This window comes from Leptonychotes weddellii, chromosome 2 (genome assembly GCF_054177405.1).
Source record: "Leptonychotes weddellii isolate Sample4059 chromosome 2, ASM5417740v2, whole genome shotgun sequence".
In the NCBI taxonomy this organism is placed as follows: domain Eukaryota; kingdom Metazoa; phylum Chordata; class Mammalia; order Carnivora; family Phocidae; genus Leptonychotes; species Leptonychotes weddellii.
Genome location: NC_138370.1, coordinates 130,834,203 through 130,854,866, shown reverse-complemented (window position 1 = coordinate 130,854,866; position 20,664 = coordinate 130,834,203). Strand labels below are relative to the sequence as shown.

Here is a 20,664-nt window from a genome sequence, read left to right as displayed (position 1 = left end):
CCTGTATTCTGAAAACTATAAGACACTGAAGAAAGAAATTGAATACAACACAAATAAATGGAAAGATATGCTATGCTAATGGGTTGGAGGAATTAATATTTTTAAAATGTCCATACCACCCAAAGCAATCTACAGATTCAGTGTAATCCCTACCAAATTACTAATGGCATTTTTTGTAGAACTTTAGCAAATAATCCTAAAGTGTATACAGAATCACAAAAGAACCCAAATAGCCAAAGCAGTCTTGAAAAAGAATAACAGAGCTGGGAGTATCACACTACTTGATTTCAAACTACATTTCTAGGCTATAGTGATCAAAACAGTATGATATCGGAAGAAAAACAGACACATAGATCTATGGAATGGGCTAGAATAGAAAGTTCAGATGTAAACCCACACATATATGGCCAATTAATTTATGACAAATGAAGGAAGAACATACAGTGGGGAAAGAACAGTCTTTTCAATAAATAATGCTCATAAAATTGGACAGTCACATGTGAAAGGATGAAACTGAACTATTATCTTATGCTATACATCAAAATTAATTTAAAATGAATCAAAGACTTGAATATAAGATTGGAAACATAAAACTCCTATGAGAAAAAATAGACAGTAATCTCTTTGATACTGTTCTTAGTGATATTTTTTTTTAGATATGTCTCCTCTGGCAAAAGCAACAAAAGTAAAAATGTAAAAAAATGGGACTGCATCAAACTAAACTTTGCACAGTAAAGGAAATCATTGACAAAATGAAAAGGCAACCTATTGAATACGAGAAGATACTTGCAAACCATATTATCTCATAAGAGGTTGATATCCACAATATATAAAGAATTCATACAACTCAATAAGAAAAAAAAAACGATTTAAAAAATGGGCAAAGGATCTGAATAATTTTTCCAGAGAAGACACATAGATAGTCAACAGGCATATGAAAAGATGCTCAACGTCACTAATCATCAGAAAAATGCAAATCAAAACCACAATGAGACACCACCTCATACCTGTCAGAATGACTATTATCAAAAAGACAAGAAATAAGTATTGGCAAGGATGTGAAAAAAAGGGAACCCTTGTGCACTGTTGGTGGAAAAATTGGTCCAGCTGCTGTGAAAGCAAAATGGATTCCTCAAAAAATTAAAAATAGAACTACTATAAGATCTAGCAATTCCTCTTCTGGGTATCTTTCCAAAAAATAATGAAAACACTACTTTGAAAAGATACGTGTACCCCTATGTTTGTTGCAGCGTTATTTATAATAGCCAAGACATGGAAGCAACCGAAGTGTCCATCAATAGATGAACAGATATAAAAGATGTTGTATATACTTATGCGATATATATGGTATGTACCTGTATACATACACACACATACACACACCCACACATACACATACACACAATGGGATATTACTCAGCCACAAAAAAATGAAATCTTTTGACAACGTGGATGGATCTAATAGGTAGTATACGAAGTGAAATAAGTCTGACAGAGAAAGACATATGATTTCACTTATATGTGGAGCTAAAAAAAGCAAAACAAACAAACAAAACAGAAACAGACTCACAGATACTGAAAATAACCTAGTTGTTGCCAGAGAGCTGGAGGGGGAGACAGGTGAAACAGGAGAAGGGGATTAAGAGGTATCAACTTACAGTTATAAAATAAATAAGTTATAGGGATGTAATGGACAGCATAAGGAATAGAATCAATAATATTGCAACAATTTCGTATGGTGACAGATGATAACGACCTATCGTGGTGATCATTTTGTAATGTATAAAAAATATTTACTCATTATCTTGTGCACCTGAAACTAAAATAATATTGCATGTCAGTTATTGTTTAATAAAAAAAGAAACATTTTCCTTCAGTTCCATCTCCCCCAAATATTTTTTTAGAAGTCACAAATACTTATCATGTTCATTGCTATCTGTCAGTGCCCATTGAATGACTTTTCTGATGAAAATAGAAAAAAAATCTATGCTATTTTAATGTGTCTGGATTCCAAACATATGGATATTTGGTTCAACATCCATTTTGTCAATCTGTAGAGATATGTATAGATTCTGGGTTTGACAATACAAATATGTGTTGATTAATATTTTTCTTGATGTAGATGATCTTTATTTTTACAATTTTTAGCTTTGATTAGGAGAGATCATCGTGGACTAATGGAAGGAGTGTCTGTGTGTGTGTGTGTGTGTGTAGAGAGAGAAATCATGTATATTATATGATATGTATATGATATGTATATAATATGTATATTATAATGCACATATAAGAAGGTAGAAAAGATGCCTGTGATAGTGAATAGTGTATAACCAGTGAAAAGTGTATAGCCCTATCTGAACAGTATTAAACATGCGGAGAGATTAAATTTTATATATATATATATATATATAATATACGTAATTTATAACTTATATGTAGAATGTATATATATTACAAAACATTATATATATATGTATATAATTTATTCACTCAAGAGTAGAAGACAAATCCAGAATTACATACAAAGATCAACATCGTCTGGCACCCTGCATCTTTTCTTACTTTACCTCCTGCTAACTGTGCCCTGGCTTTTTGTTCTTAGGGCACTTAAGACACACTTCTGCTGAAGACCTTTGTACAAGCATTCTAACATTCAGAGGTGCTTCTCACCCTGACTTCTCCACGACTCTCTCCCTCTCCTGTGGTTTTTCTCACTGAGACCTTTTCTGTCCACGCTATGACTGAAATAACCAATTCCCACCCTTCCCCTCTCTCCTCACCATACCCTCTGCTCCTCTGGGGTTTTATTTTTCTCCTTAGCTCTTGCCCTTGCACTACCTGATACACATATCTGAATGTAGATTTGCTTTTTTCAATCCTCTCAAGTAGAATGTAATTTTTATGAGGACAGGGATATTGTTTATTCTAGTCACTGCTGAATTTCTAGATCTAAAACAATGCCTGGGACAGGGACAGAGGAGGGTCCAATAAATATGTATGGAATGAATGGCTGGTAAAAATCAAAGTAATACATACAAAAACTTAAACCTTTTAAAATAAAAATTATTTTGTCAACAAAATTAACTACGAAACTCAAGGTTTAAGTATGTCTTTCAATAAAATTAAATAGAAACAGATATGATCTGTAGGAGAGAAAAATAAGCTGTCTAGTGTTTTATATACCCATAATAGGGTGATAATGACTTTGGTACTTCAATGTGTACTCTTATTGTTTCAATCACAGAGCTTTGTGATACTCAGGCTCAGAGGGCTCATATTTTCAGCCTTATCTTGTTTTCTTAAACATGTCCAGTTCCTCAGAATTTTCTGCAGTACTACAGAACACACAGTGTGCATATAGAACCAAATTGTCTAGAAGTATTTGAAATGGCATTTTGTTTACCTCCATGAAATTGTCATTGACTGGTAGTTCTCACAGTCATATTTTGAGATAGGTTCAAAGTCCCTTTTGATTTCCTAGTGAGGGAAAAGTCATGCCATATTTGCCACTATGGACAAAGCATCAAGAAGACATGGAAACAAGAAAGAACTAGCTATGGGCCCCATAGTTCATACAGTATTTATAGCAAAGTAGCAAATACACTCAAGTAGAAACAGTAACAAGTTGATGGTAGTGCCACTTTTCTATTCATAAATTGAATTTAACATGTATCCTCCATGAAGGTAGGAATTAATTTGATTTAGTTCACTGCTGTAAAAAAATTACCAGAAAATTACTTGGTATCTAGAAATTTAAGAAATATTTGCTGAATGGATGCATGAATGAATGGGAAATATATACATTATGTATCACTCAAAACTGAGTTTGTCTCATAAGTGCATAGAGTAGGATCTTATTATTTAGAGATTTGTGTTTTATTTTAAAACTTAATTCTTTGGGGCACCTGGGTGGCTCAGTCAGTTAAGCATCTGCCTTTGTCTCAGGTCATGCTATGGATCCTGGGGTCCTGGGATTGAGCCCTGCATTGGGCTTCCTGCTAAGTGGGGAGTCTCCTTCTCCCTCTCCCCCTACCCCACACTGGTGCACTGGCACTCTCTCTCTCTCTCTCTCTCTCAATAAATAAATAAAATCTTAAAAAAACTTAATTATTTAATAAAATAATTAACCATTTCAAAGTGAAGCTATCAAATAAATATTAACATAGATATAACCAGCTTGCAGTGGAATACTTTCGTTTTACATCCATCAGAGTTAAACAGAAATTGTGTGGCTTTCAAAGACCGCTTGATTTCAAAAACCACCATTGTTTTCCAAGCTCGGTTTTCTCAGAGGCTAAACAGTATTTTTTAAAGCTTGGTCAGAATGGGGAGAAAAGACCATACTCAGATTAGAATAGTTCAGGAATGAAGTTCAGTAAAAAAAGTTCCTCTGTAACAAGACCATCTCTGCCGCATTTGGGTAAAGCTGATGAAAGTGAGGACAACTGACAGCTCCTGGGGACATAATGATGATGCACAAATTGTGAATGGCAGTGCTTTACTTTTGTAAAGTATTTTATGGATATTATGCACATTAAAACCACCGTAACCAGATTTGTCAGCATCAAGGCCATGTTTAATTTATCTTAGTCATCTTGCCCACTGATACCTTTCGCTCTACCCACTGAACCTTTTATTAAGTGACCCAGGAACAAAATGAGAATGATGACTTCGAGAATTTCTGCTTGTGAAATTTTGTTGGATGATGTTAAATCATAAAACTATTACTGGAATAGGGTAGGAAGCACAAAAACACTAAAAAAATCAAGTTGTGATTAGAACAAAATAATTTACATAAATTCTAAATTTCACATTTTGGATCTGTGGAAACATTCCAAATTGTTTCTACATTACAGCTTCTATAGTGGAGCTGACTTTTAAGTACCAGTATAATAAGCAAGATACTGAGCCTTCAGGCTAGTAATTGTTCCCATTATGGGCTAATTTTTTTTTGTATGTTTGCTTAAATTTTTTAGTTTAAAATAGTTTTACATTTATAGAAAGATTATGAAGAGAGTATAGGAAGTTCCCATATATCCCACACCTAGTGTCTCCTATTAGGAATATCTTAAAGTAGCATATATAGTACATCTGTCACAATTCATGAACATATTGACACATTATTATTAACTAAAGTCCATACTTTATTGAGATTTCCTTAGTTTTTACCTATTACCCTTTTTCTGCCCCAAGATTCCATCCAGTATACCACAGTACATGGTATAGTCATCAAGTCTCCTTAGGATCCTCTTGACTGTAAAACTTTCTCAGACTTTGTCTGATTTTGTGATTTTCACATTTTTGACTGGTCAAGTATTAGACTATCTCTCAATTGTTTTTGATTTGATATTTTTCTCATGATTAGACTGGGGTTATGAGCTTTTGGGGGAAAGATTATACAAGGGTAAAGCTCCATTTCATTACATCATATTAAGGATACACACTATCAGCATAGCATCACTATTAGGTTAACCTTGATCGCCTGACTGTAGTAGTGTTAATCAGGTTTCTCCACTGTAAAATCATTCTTTTTTTTTTCAGTTTTCTGTACTGTAATCTAAGGGATGAAGTCACTATGTGCAGTCTGCACTTAAGGAGTGAGGAGCTGTACTCTACTTCCTTGAGGCTGGAGTATTTGCATAAATTATTTATTCTGCACAGGAGATTTGCCCAGTCTTCCTTATTTGTTTTTTTGTTTGTTTGTTTAATCATGTATTTATATCAGTATAGACACATAGATTTTTTTACACTTTGGTATAAAATCTAATGCTTTATTTTGCAACTCAGATTGTTAAAGCTTTGACCATAGATTACTCTTTCAGTTAGCTCCTATGTCTCTTTGACAGACCCCCAGCATTGTGGATTTGTTAGTTTGCTTTTTTTTTTTCTATAGTTTTTTTTTTTACTCTTTAGCACTACTAGATCAGATGCTCCAGGCTCATCTTGCTTATTTACAATCTCAATTCTAGAATCAGTACTTTCTCTTAGGAGCTCTGGCTTCATTTATTGGAGAATGTTTTTAGAAACCAAGATCTGGATGGGCTCCTACTTACTGGAGTGTCATTGTTTCTCCTTTCAGGTTAACAAGCTAGGAAATAAATGTGTTTATATCAACCTGTGTATAACTATAAATATATACATATATACATACATATATATGTATATTAACGTAACATGAGTATATACTGATGCTGCCAACTCTAATCAGTTGCTACACAGATCATTCTTGTTTCCACACTACTTATCTGCAAACTTGCACTCCAACAATTGTTCCCACTATCTGCCATTCATTTACTTAATTGTTCAATTCTAGTATATATGTCTAGTGGTTAAAGAATTGCTAATCCAGGGGCGCCTGGGTGGCTCAGTCGTTAGGCGTCTGCCTTCTGCTCAGGTCATGATCCCAGGGTTCTGGGACCGAGCCCCGCATCGGGCTCCCTGCTCGGCGGGAAGCCTGCTTCTCCCTCTCCCACTCCCCCTGCTTGTGTTCCCTCTCTCGCTGTGTCTCTCTCTATCAAATAAATAAACAAAATCTTAAAAAAAAAAAAGAATTGCTAATCCATATCTGTTTGACTTATTGATAATGATACAATGTAGAAATCTCTAACATCTCAGCAGCTCAAGCAATGATATACAAAACCCTGACATCATTGTAAAGCATGCCATCCTAACTCTTCAAATATGGAAACCTAGTTTAAGGCACACTGTCTCCACATGGGAAAGAGTGACATGACACACATAGCTTTGAAGTCAAACAAAATTGACTTCTAATCCTTTAGCAGCCAACCATTTTCTAGCTGCGTGGCCCTGTTTAGGTTACTTAACCTCTATGAATGTCCTTTTTATATTTAAATAGTAATAGTGATAAATTCGTCTTTTTGTAAGGTTGAAATATGATTCCATATGTATAATATCAGGTATAGGGTGGGTGCCAAATAAATACTCTTTATAATAATATCAGTTGTAAAATAGCAGACAATTGTCTAAGAAGACTTCAATAACGGATTCTCCATAACTCCTTAAGCCTTCCAACATGCATCAATCAAAATTATTTGTAGCCTCTTTTCTGAACCCGTCACTGCTCTAAATGTTGGATGAGATCAAAAAGCAAAGTACCTATAGAGATAAGATGTTTTTATATTCTATGTCTGGTGAATTTCATGAATCTACAGTATTAATGGTTATAGGTAAACCTCCCTGATAATCATAGATTTTTTATTGCACTAAAATGTGTTGAATTTTTAAGTGTTAAAATGACTAATAGTTCACTTAGTATAGAATGTCTATAAAAATGTCTTTAAAAGAGAATGATGAAAACATAAAACTTAATTGTGTTAAATAGAATAAGAAAATACCATTCATCCATCATTGGAACAAATCCTATTTGTGTAGACAAAAATAAATTATAGATAGAATCACGTGTTGGTTACTTGCATTTAAAAAAACACAAAAAAATAAAATAAAAAAATAGCATATCTTCATGCATTTGACTTATTTACCTGTATTTGGGGTCTTAAAGCTTTGAGAAAAACAGACAAGACAACTTTGAAATCCTGTCTGTGACAGTCCATGAATGTGTTAAAACTTCTTCAGATGGCACACTTTTACTTTCCTACAAAAGTCCCTCCACTTGAATAATGTATTAGTTTATTTGCACACAACTTTTTTTTTTAAGAAAGTATCTAATATTTGATTCCAAGGTTAAAATTTGGATTGTCGCTACCTGCCAGCTGGAAACCACCACTTATCTCTGCCGTGCACAATTCATCATATTTAGGAGCTTCTTGTTATCCAGGCAGGTCTGGGCCAGTTTTTCCTAAAAGTACAGATTATCAGGTTTCTTTCCAGGAAATTCTGACTCACATAGCCAGACCTGGGCCAAGGATTTCCTGTTTTTAATAAAGACTCTCTAACTGAATCATTTTACCAGTGAAATTTGGGAATTACTAAAGGTAAACCATGCTAAGATTCATTATTCATTTAATAGAATTATATAAACGTAGAAAACTGAAGTTAGAAGCTGAATCAGTGTTGATGTTTTGTGAACTGCTGTTGTCTTGAAACTTCAGCTCACTGTTACTGTTATATCCTGATCTCTGTTACCATATTTCCCTTTCTTCATCTGGGTATTATTTCTTCTTATATTTGGTATTCTCTGATCCATTAGTATTTTATGTAAGCTGATTTGTTTGTTCATTTTATACATAATCTAGTTTAGTCCAACGAGAGTATAATCTCCATGAAATCCGAAAACTCTTGTGTCTTTTTCTTTATAACCTGGTTAGTCATTAGAACAGTCTCTGGATGATACTAGATCCTTAAAGTCCTTGGTAAGTAGGAATGCAAATGGACAATGATCTTCCTTCTGTTACAGTAGATCTGTTTGCATTTTTTAGAGTGTTAAATAAATGAAGTCATATTGTATGCATTCTTTTTTGACTGGCTCACCAAAGAACATGAGGAAACTGTTGGGAGAAGTGGATATGCTCACTATCTTGTTGTGGTGATGTTTTGTAGGTGTATACATACATTAAAACTTATCAAATTGTGCACTCTGTGCAGTCTATTATACATCAATTTTATAGCAATAGAGCTGCTAAAGTGTACATGTTTGTGTCTGTGTATGTTGAAATGACAACTTCTTATAACTTATAACTGCTTCTATCCTTGTTGACTACACCATGATTTTTCTCCTAATTAGACTCTTTTTTAAATCTTCCATGCTTCCAGTAATTTCTTCTAAGAACAGGTAATTATGTCTTTGTCTCTTATATAGACTGAAATAAATATTATGAAAATTAATGACTACGATCTCTCTCTATGGACTTGACTTTTTTCCCTTGTATGGCACCACAATTTGATGGTACAATATAAAAGAAAGTTGTAAATGTACAATAAGTTATAATAGATTCATAACTTAAAATTAATTTTAATAAAACTGGTAAATTTTTCAATAAATTCATGCAAAATAGAATGAAGGTAAAATAAAATAGGAAGAACACTAGATGTCTAAGCTAATTACTGACAAACTGACACTATATCATTTTCTATCCTCTTATCATGAGCAAGTATAACCGTTACCTGTTGAACTTGATTCATCCTGAAGTTAAATAAACTGAGGCTATTTAATAATTCCTGTTTGATACTAATCTTGCACTGCTGCCATCTGTTGGACAGTAATGTCCCCACAGTAGGTCACTTTGTGCCATTTCTACTTTCATAATTAGGCGGGCACGCTGCAAACATACTTAGAGCTCTCCCCAAAATGCCAAAATGCATCAACCTGAGACTTTAGAGCATTTGAGTTAATATTTGGATAGTGCTGAGAATAATGCCTGCATACAGCAGAAACTACATCAGTTTTAGAGCTTTAGAGTATACATCAATAATTTGAAAGTAAGAAAATAAGTAACTACACATTTTAAATAAGTGAGAAATGCAGTTGAATTAAATTATAAACATATCTGAAATTGTTAAAATGGAAAAGGTAGATACTTTGAAATACATCCACTAAATGTTATATCATATATCTTGTATTTTGTATTATACAGAGGATATAAATTATACATATGTATATATATGCACACTTATTCTATACTTAATATATACATATCACTACATTGTCATTTGATACCACTGGGCAAGGAAAATAAGTGCAGTGCCTTCTCAACACACCTGGTATCCATGCTCTCTTCTAAAGAAAGAGGACATGTTAGCGGTTTCTTTCTCAAATAAAAATTCAATCTGCTCATTCAGACAAAACCCACCATTACTCCATTTTAAGAGCCTGCAACTGGATCTTTTGATATATGATCTTAGTGAAGATTTGAAAGACCATTTCACAAAAACCTGGCCTTAAATGTCAGTAGTTCTAGAAAGATGATATCCTTTTTTAAAAAAAGAACCTATGAACTAAAATGCCCCATTAGGTAGAGCGTGTTTTTTTTCAGACTTGAAAATTGTAAGATATTGAAAATTGTTTTCAGTGGAAAAGAAGAGCAACTTAATTGCAAAGAAGTAATTTTTGGCATGATCAAACTTAATAGTATTAAACCATATGCTTCAAATATCATTTTGAAGTCATATTCACAATGATGTTAATTAGAAAGGAAAATGGGAATCATAAAAATAGAGAACTATGCACTGGCATTTATTGTCACCATTTTCCAAAACAATCATGCAAATTACAAAAACGAATATTAAATATAACAATGTATAAAATGACAACGTGCCTCTGTCTGGATAACAAAATTAATCCCACATCAAATAAATTAACATAGAATGTGTTTTCCATTTATTGCTTACTGCCCTCTAATAGAATTTTTAGTATACAAAGTGGACTTCGTGTCAATGATTATTTAATCTCATTAATAACAACAGTACCCATTTTATGAGAAACATAGTTTAAACAATTTTTACAGTACCCTTTTAAGATAAAATGAAGTTATAGCTAGTAAATAATGTGGCAGAGTTGGAAAACTTTAATCAACACAGTATTATTCAGTTACATTATATTCAAGGAAATACAGTCCAATATATAATTTTCAATATTGTTTATCCATATTGAACCTCAATTAAAGATATGACATTAAGTTTTATAGGTGGATAAATAGTAATTATGTCAATATGCTCATAACCCATGTTCTTTTTTCATAAAAAATAATCTCTTATTATAAATACACATTATAAAAGGTCTTAGCCACAGAATAATCCACCAACAGTAACAAAGACATACGGTGGAAATTTTAATTCATTTCTTAATTACTTCAAGATTTTCACAATCTAAACTAGTCTGATCTAGCATTTTGAAGAGCAAAATAAACACATTACAAATATAAATAACTCATGTTTTTTCCTTTATCACTTTCCATTGGTCTTAATTTTATATACCTATGCAAGCAATAGGAATTATTTAATTCAACAGGAATCACGATAATAAGTTATCGTTTATTATTGACTGTTTAAAAAAACAGATTAGATTCCTAGTGTACCATTAAAGTTCGAGGCCATCACATCTTCTTTCCCTAAATATCTCCACTCTGAGGCCATCTGCCAAGACTCCTTTAAAATCTGAAATTGTGCCAGTAGAAACAAACAAACAAAAAAATTAAACTTTATGACTACAAAATAACCAGAGAGAACTGAGTGGTACTTATCAGCTGATTTCATAAACATCCCCATCACAATATCTTTAAATAGTATAATTTCTAGCAGTAACATGACAGCCTATAACTAGAAAAAATACAAGATTAATGATTACAGCAAGTCAAAATTTTAAGGTCCAGAGGAAAGCCAAATCAAGATATTCTGTTCCAAATCAGCAAAATTATCAGATATTTAATTCCTTGGCCCTTACCATGGGACTAATTTTAGAGAGTCAAACCCACATATTCTCCAAGTTGTGGAAAACCTCAGCCAATACTCAAATTGCATGTAAGCCCATTTTCTACTTACAGTGATCACACAGAAATTTTGAAAGCCAACAAAATATAACACTATACATTTGGCATCAGAAGTTCAAATGGCATAAAGTTCATATTTTTTTTTGTTCCACTTAAAAGTAGTTTGGGTTCATATTTACCAAAACCAATTTATATATATATAAATGCACAATAAGTTATAATAGATCCATAATTTAAAATTAATTTTATATATATATAATAGAGTACAAAATCCTGGCTGTAAAATGTCCAAGAAGATACATTTTTATAACAGTTGCACTTGGTCACATAGAATTGTGTCTACTCTGAGTTGTATAACCTAAAGCAATGATTCAAAGCAATTTTATCTACCATAACACATCTAAAAGAGAGCGTTCAAATGTGTGAGAACTCCCTATATATCTACCATTCTGATGAAACTCGAAAATTTTCTTCTGAGAAAAAGCCCCACGATAAATCACAGTCCCCACAAGCACTAGTGGTCCCTAGTGCTGCATGTGCTGGAGCTCTCCATGTGCTGCACCACAGAGAAGAGGGACGATGCATTTTGAGCGATTTTGTGCGGGCTACGTGCAACTCAGTCTTCACCGCTCAGAAGTGCTCAGTTAAACTCTTCAAGGCAAATATTATCCTAAGATAGACATAAATATCCTCTAACCTTTATATATTTAAAAATACATATTTCACAAACGTTGATACTTAATGGTAAATAAATGATAACTTGCAAGGAGTTACAATAGAACAAGAAGTGTCTGCACTGTGGAGTAACACAATAGGGACGTGGGGGTTTCATGTAAATCTCTCCTTTATTTGTTCCAGCACATGCCTTTCCTGAAAACTCAAACCACCTACCTCTTTCTCTGCCACAGGGTCTTTTAAGAGACCTCCAAAGGGGAAAAGATTAGTATCAGAAATCCTCCACTCATCCTCCCTCCTTCTTTCATATTATTACTGAAAAACTAATATGTGTCAGAGACTAGTCACTTGGGCATGGGCAATCAACGACTCCGCATGTCCTGGTGAGTGATCATAAAATTGGGATATTAAAAATAAATTGTTTGGGAAAATATTATATACCACAGATACAGAAAGTGAAACCATTCCTCTGAGAATCTATTTACCTGCTTCCCAGACTATATAACTCTTGAGTACAGTGAGTGGCCTCATTTGTCTTTGTATCCTCTGTAACTAGAAAGAGAACAAGCACATGGTAGGTGCTCAAGGATACAAAAAAAAAAAAAAAAAAAAGATCCAATCAATCAAGAAGCCAATGAAATAAGAAACTGCTACAAGATATTTTTGACAAGGGGTAAAGATGTAATATCATCATTAAAAACACAGTGGAATCTTTGTTTTCAAAATCTATATGTAAGGCTGACAAATGCCATTTTTACTTTTATGTTAGCTTTTATTTAAAAGCCAAAAGGGAGTAAACTTGAAAAAGGCCTTCATGACATTATATTACAAGTTCAAGTCTATCTTATGAATAAAAATGAAACAAGAATAACCAATTCTTGTGAATAGAGGGAAGAATTGGGGCAGGTGAAAATTACCAAGAATTGCAATAAATATATTTCTAATGTGTTCTTCAAAGACATGGTTATACATAATTGACTGTTATAACATCATGTTTGTAAATGCAGAAAATCACTAGAGATATAGAAGTGAAACAAGGCAGAGAAATTTGTGATCCAACAAAATCATTCAAAAATTGTGGAAACAAAGTTTATTTGCACCTGTTTATAGTGAGTGTCCATAGTTAATTAATGGAAGCAACAGTCAGAAGATTTAATACACTTTGGCTGAGAATTATCTTCAGTAGCCCTAGACTGCTGTGTTGAGTTCTTCTTTCAATTAAACTCTTCATCATTTTTCTTCATTCACTGCCATTAGTCCATTAATTTTCATTCCCTACTATTGCTGTTATATCTGCCTAGAGCCGACTGTATATTATTTTTTGAGAAAGTAGGTAAAAATAGTATATAAATTCATAAATCTATATGTAATAATATACAATACACAAATACATATGTAAATGTATATGTGCACATAAAAATGTATTCATAAGTAAATATATAAGGCATAAATATATATGTAAATAAATTTAGTGCATCTACGAACAGCTCATAAGCAGTGGAGTTAGGATTTAAACCCAGATATGTCTGATTCTAAAGATAATTTACCTGCTGCTTCTATATATAATGAAGCATCTCTCTTTGATTAATTTTACTAAGCATCTCATTATATAGATATACTTATGCATATATATTATATAAACATAGATTATATGTATTGATATCCCATACGTATATCCCATACGTATACATGGGATATATACAGTATATCCCATACTGTATATATGTGTATTTCATACAGGCACACATACACATGCATCTAAAACAATTTCACCCACTTATTTCAAAGCATCATACGTAATTAAGTACCTAACCTAAAGCAAAATAAAGAAATATTAGGTACAATTTAGGACTAAAATAGATTCTTTTTAGTTCACAAAAATACTACGTGATACTTATTTTTAGTGTAGTTTTCTGTATTTCGGTGACCTTAAAAATGACATGAATAATACAAACACATTACGTGTTCTGTAACAATAGAATCCAGACATAACACACAATGAAATATTTGAAAGCCCTGTATGATTATTAGAACTTTATTTGGTGAAACCAAGTCCTGAGACCATACCAATATCTTTGATATATCCTTAGAATGTATTATGTATTATGATAAACATAGTTTGGCCGAAATACAGGCATATAATTCTTGATTTCATTCATCTGGTGAGCTAGACACAGACACATTTTAACGCAGCCCTGCCACAATATCCTTTTGTATTACTTTCCTATTACTGCTACAACTACCACATACTTTGTGGCTAAAAATACCTACAAATGTCTTCTCTCAAAGATGTTAAAAGTCTAAAATAAAGGTATCAGTAAGGCTGCATTCCTTCTGAAGCTTTCAGAAGGACATCATTCCCTGCCTTCTCCAGTTTCTTGAAGCTATTGGCATTCTGTAGCTCTACCCCCTTTTTTCTACCTTCCAAGCACACCACTCCAGTCTCTGGGTCCATAGACATAACTTTCTCCAGCTCTAACTCTATTGTTTCCTTTTTATAAGGCCCCTTATAATTATATTGGGCCCACACTAATCATATAGGATAATCTTTCAATCTTAAAATCCTTAACTTAATCACATCCACAAAGCCCCCTTTGCCATGTAAAGTAGCGTATTCAGAGATTTCAGGGACTAGGATATAAACATTTCTGTGGAGCCATTACTCAACCTACCACATTAATACATATTCTGATTTTCACCATATTTTTGGGTTTAACCTGTATCACTTTATAGGCTTTGTTTTTCCACAGAATAGTATGTTTTAAGGCCATATATTTATGAGCACATCTCTATTATGGAACTGTTAAATGCACCTATCAACTTGTATTTTATGTACACATTTCCAAACACTTTCCATAGGGTTACTTAAACAGAGCACTTTAATATCTCATTTGAATTCATTTATGCAGGGCTTTTTTTTTTTTTTCTTGAAAGTTCATCTAATTCTCTTTGAAACTTTACCAAATATTTTAAAAATATATTCTTTTGCTTCACCTCCAAATCACTTTTCCATTCATCACATGTCTTCTACAGAAATTACTGCAATCTCTCATCAACTGTTTAAAAATTCTAATGGAATAAGGAGAAAATTCCCACTTGAATTAAATTGTAATGTTGAAACCAAATGATTACTAATTTTTGTAAGACCCTGAAGTACCCAACCCAGGGTATGCTCTGTTCAGAAATAATTTTTGTGATTTTTCCTATTTCTTCTAGTAAATGCTTCAACCAGACACAATGCTTTATTAAGATAGAGTAATTAAAATGAAATATATAAATGGCACAACACAAAAAATATGGGTCTGTATAACTTCCCCATTACCTTCCTTGTATGCAAATTGTGGTATATATAGGTAAGGGAATTTACCCTTAACAGACAATATTACCTTACAAGGACCACATAAAAGAAAAGGAAATTCACCTATAATTTCCGAATCCTGACTAACACTTCGTCATAAACTAAATATACACCCTGGGCAAGTTCATGAACATTCATGACGCTTTATTACCACATATTAAATCCCAACTTACTGCCATTGAGAATTTAAGATTTGTGTCATAGGTGTTTGGAATCAGTACTCGATTTTTATCCACTGTTATAGGTCTCCCAGCACAGAGAGGAAGCAGTTGCATTGATTGGACCACACATATGGGCCAAGAATAATATTTGCAGTGTTTAGATGAAGAAGTATGCTTGAAGGCATAATAGTCCTAATAGAATTGATATGGTCTTTTTCATCTTCAAAGGGTTTTTAGCGTGTAGAAGAAACTAAGAAATCAAAATAATACATACCTTGGTACTGATTCACATGACCATAAGGAAAGAGCTGTGATATCTAAGTAGATTGACAATTATAGAAATATTCATAAGCATTTTTCTAGATGTAGGCTGTTTGACTCTACTCTGTTCTCTGAAAAGTTCTTATGTTTGCTAAAATCCTCAGATCAGGGAATAAGGAGAACTTCCGTTCTAGTTCTGCCACTATCTTGGCATTAGGAGCAAATCACAGAGCCTTTTTCTGTGTAAAATTAATGTGCTAGAGCAGAATATGTCTGCTATTTTCTCTGACACTTAAAAAAATTCTACAAGCAAAGAAATGAAGCACTGGAAGGAAAAAGAAAAGTTCACCTCGAATTGATCAGAGAAGCCCTAAAACATTGACCATTGGTCTAATTTAATATCTGCATTAGTGAAAATTACCTAATCTAAAAAAAAATTTAAATCTGATTTTTTTCAATTCTTGTATCCTAACCATTTATTATGCTGTTAGAATTGAATTAAAACATTTCCTCACTTGATGATAGACACTATAATATTCTCAAAGAAGAAAGATTACAACAGTTAATTATGTAATAACTGTATACAAGAACAGGTTCTATTTGGTGAGACACACTAGCTGTTTCAGATGAGAGTTGCTTAATTCGACCAGTAGTTATAGGAGGTAGGTCATTTTGAGGCAGAGTTGTTCTGATGAAATAGAAGGGGGAAATTTGGTGGCTCTATACAAATCATTTTAGCAAAATAATTTGTATTCTTCAGATATAGTATTTAATACTTTGGAGAAATGTTTCTGTTTTCTGATCAACTTTATCAAAGTCTACTAATGCAGTGCAACAAACAAGTACCAAAAAGTGTAACTAATCAAAAATGATATACAGCTTCTTGGAAGCACTTTCATGTTAAATCTAAATCCTTTCTCTTCTACTGTAAAACTCTTCTGCACTTAGACAATCCAATGTCCTATTGCTTTATTATTAAATCATTCCCACATAAAATGATGGAGGTATTGATGGGGCAATCCAAAGATGAGTTGGCACTGCATGTGTATAAGAAGTTCACTAATTTGAAACAAAATTAAGTATTTTTCATTTCAGAATATGGACAAAATTCAGTAAAATATTCTTGGATTCAGCTGCACTGTCGCTATTTTTAAATGTACATATTTTAAACAGCCAAATCAGCATTAAATCATTTGAATACAGGAATTACCACAACCATAACTAACTTTGGCTATTCAGACATGAGATTATCTATCCATAACTAACTTGCACCTACTGGGACTTGGAGAGCTTAATGACTTTTTGATCAATTACATAATGCCTAAGGTTGTTTTTTTCCCCATAATTTAGTACTCATCTCTTTTCTTTTTATCCTCTCATGAGTAAATGGTACCAGGTTTTTGATCTGTATTTCCATCACAATAACATGGTAGGGGAGGAAAGAATTCTCTTTTTACAGTGTTCATTGCCAAGAATCTATGAATGATGTGCTAATTTTTGTAAGTGTGCCTATATACAGTAAAAGTGTCATTTCATAAATATTTGCACAAGATAAAAATATGAAAAAAAACCCCACAATATTTTCACTTTCCCTCTTTATCCACGCATTACAAAGACATTTTTTTCTCAAACTTATTCTGGAAACTTAGCTCACAATATTCTTGTAAAGAAGGCAAACAGAGCTGTCATACTGGGTTTATAAGTTCTCACAAAGAACATCTGGCTTCCTGCCAATCAGAAACTATTTCTTATTGTATATGGTGGGCATCCATCTTAACAAGTTCTGGGAAACCTCTCCAAGAGGGCCTTGAGGGTGTGTATCACCAAACATTAAGATTAGATATTTGTTTCTTCACTAAGAAAAATACATCCAAAAAATACATCAAATTATGGATAATCCATAAAGAGTAATGAAAGGCTTTTCATTTTTATGAAATACTAAAATACTATTGATTATATTTTGCCAGAAGTACCAACTAAGAATACTTTAAAAAAAATCTATAATTAAGGAATGACCTAAATTTCTGATGTAGAAGCAAAATTACCAAACCTGCTAACTATAAATTCATTCACAGGATTTCAACTCTGTTATTTCTCTTTATGAAATTGGATTCCATATTGAATTCTAGAGTGAATTTGGAATCCAGCTTAAGTTCTGCCAAAAAGTAATGAGATCAGAAATTGGGATTATATTTGTCTCACCCAACTCACAAAGTCAAGGGATTCAAAGTCAAATTAAATGTAATATTAAAATAATAAAATCTCTATATTAAAAAAACACACACACATCATGATTTACAGAGTTAAAATTTAAGCATCCATTTCCTTTTTCTTTTTTTGTGGTGTCTTATCAAATCTCAAAAGCTTCATACTGGGTCCTTTTAAAAATGTGTCAGAAATGAAATCCTCTGGTTTCAGAATTGAAAACAGTATTTATCTGTTCACATTAAACACCATAGTAAAATCTTTCTTCATTTAAGTAAATATTTGCAGAGAGGCTACCATGTGCCAGGCATTATTTTAATTGCTGGAAAAACAGCATTGAACAACATAAGCAAGTCTCGTTCTTTCATGAAGCTTACATTCAAAATGCGCTCAATTTATCTATAAACTGTTAATTTAGTGATCAAGAGGCCACGAAGAATAATCATACCATTAGCTCAAAATATTCCATTGAAATCACATTATTGTATCACATTTGTCTTCTTAACCTATGCTAAGGTGAATTCCCCATATCAGTTAAATTAATTAATCAATTAATTAAGCCCATTTACTTCTTGGAATTGTATATATGAATATAAATATTAATGTAAATTTGAATGTATATACATGTTTATATATACATATATATATATATTTATATTTTTCAATCTCATTTGAATGCCTTCCCATATCTGTCTTCTAAAATATAAGCTGAAGGCTGTGGAAACAAAAAGAAGGCAGTGAATAACCACATGGAGTTGAAGAGCCTTATGAAAGAATTTAAATGACGCTTAAAATGGGAATTTTCCCATCAGACAAAAAGGGCAGGGACCATTTGGACTAATGGGAATGTAAGTATAATGACAAAGTGCAAAGAAAATGTTATATCACACTTAGTGATGTTTGCATAAAGGATATGTGTTCGTGAAAGCAGGAAAAAAAGCTGGAATAAGAGTTAAAAACCAGATTAATGCTGTATCACTGATTTTATAACTAGGATAGTTTGTATTATTGTTGTTATTATTATTAATATTTTATTTTGGTGTAAATCCAGTGTCTCCAAATAGACTCTTAGCTTTTGAAGAGAGTGACCAGTCTTCTACAATTCTATGCCCTAACTCTCAATACAAGCAATTGTATACAGCAATCACTCGATAAATGCTTGTGATTTTTCTTGCTAACACTACTACTGTTGGTGCCGATGGTGCATGGTAAATGCAATATTGTTTAATAACAATGAAAAAATCTATAGAAATCAGAAAAAGTGAGATCACAATGGCCTGGTGGAAACTGCTTTCAACCGGGACTTGAATGATAGGATATGAATAGGTAGAAAATAAGAGAGAAAAGGAATTTTAACAAAAAAATGTCCAAAGGCTCAGATATGGAAAATATCAAAAGGGAGTAAATTATATTGACATTAAAGATACTGTCTTCTGGATTGAAGTACTTGCACTAACAAATATTTGGGTAATAAATTTAAATAGTTATGCTGGGTCCAAAGTACTAAGGATATTTTAAATTAGGCTGTGATTAAAATGTATTCCAGGCAAGAAAATACACAAGCATGTGTACATGCGAGCACACACACACAGAGTATACTTATATCTCTATAAAATATAGATATATAGTCTATTTACACATTTATAAAGAAACTACCATCATGAAAGTGGCATAGTAAGAGGATACCTCTGCCAAACTGTGTAGGATATCTGGGATGGGAAGAAGATTGGTGGATCATATGACATGGTAAGAAACTATGAAGTCATTGCTTTTCATAGGAATAAAGGGAAAGAAAATTAGGTACTGATAAATTGTTTTGTCTTTTCTTACATAAGCTGTGTTCTTTCTCCAAGGGAATTATAATGCTATAACTGCTCAAACTCAAAGCCTACAATGACTAGCCCCAATATCCCTTATTTATGTTATGAAAAATAAACACCTACTCAGTTGAAAACTTCAAGGATATCCCTGTATCCAAATACTAAATTGATCACAAATTAATTAGTCACAAATTAAATTATCACAAATATCCACTGAGTCATTTCTACTGTTTTTTTTTTTTAATCTTCCCTCATCTTTATTAAAATGCCACCAAAGATCAAGGCCTTGCAATCTTGCTGGCCAATTTAAACTGCCACTAAATGCTGCAATGTTGCCATCACCTGTAAATTCAAGCCCCCTAGCCTGGCATACAAAGACTTTGACCCTGCTCTTCTGGTATCACACTTTCTTTCACTACCCCATCAGATGCATTTCATGCCAGCCATCTAAATTTCTCTGTCAACAACTGAGTACATTTCCAAAAGTCTGGAGGCCAATGGTAGAGACAAATTCTGCAGAGATACCAAACAGGTTGGGGACTGAAATCATTTTTTAGAATTAGTTACAAGATGGCTAGTGGTTTTAGATGAAAAAAAGAAAAAAAAAAGCAAGAATATTAGCTTCAAATGAGTAAAGAATAAAAAGAAACTTAAAAGTAAGTTATATTCACAAGATGGGGAGGGTACGTGCTATGGTGAGCGCTGTGAATTGTGTAAGACTGATGAATCACAGACCTGTACCCATGAAACAAATAATACATTATATGTTAAAAAAAAAAAAAAAA

The 20,664-nt window shown here is 32.8% G+C and overlaps 1 protein-coding gene across 10 annotated transcripts in view; it reads right to left on the bottom strand.

The window, feature by feature from the left end:
- EPHA5 (EPH receptor A5) overlaps positions 1 to 20,664 on the bottom strand; it is a 343,064-nt gene that overhangs the window by 95,472 nt on the left and 226,928 nt on the right. The window lies entirely within an intron of this gene.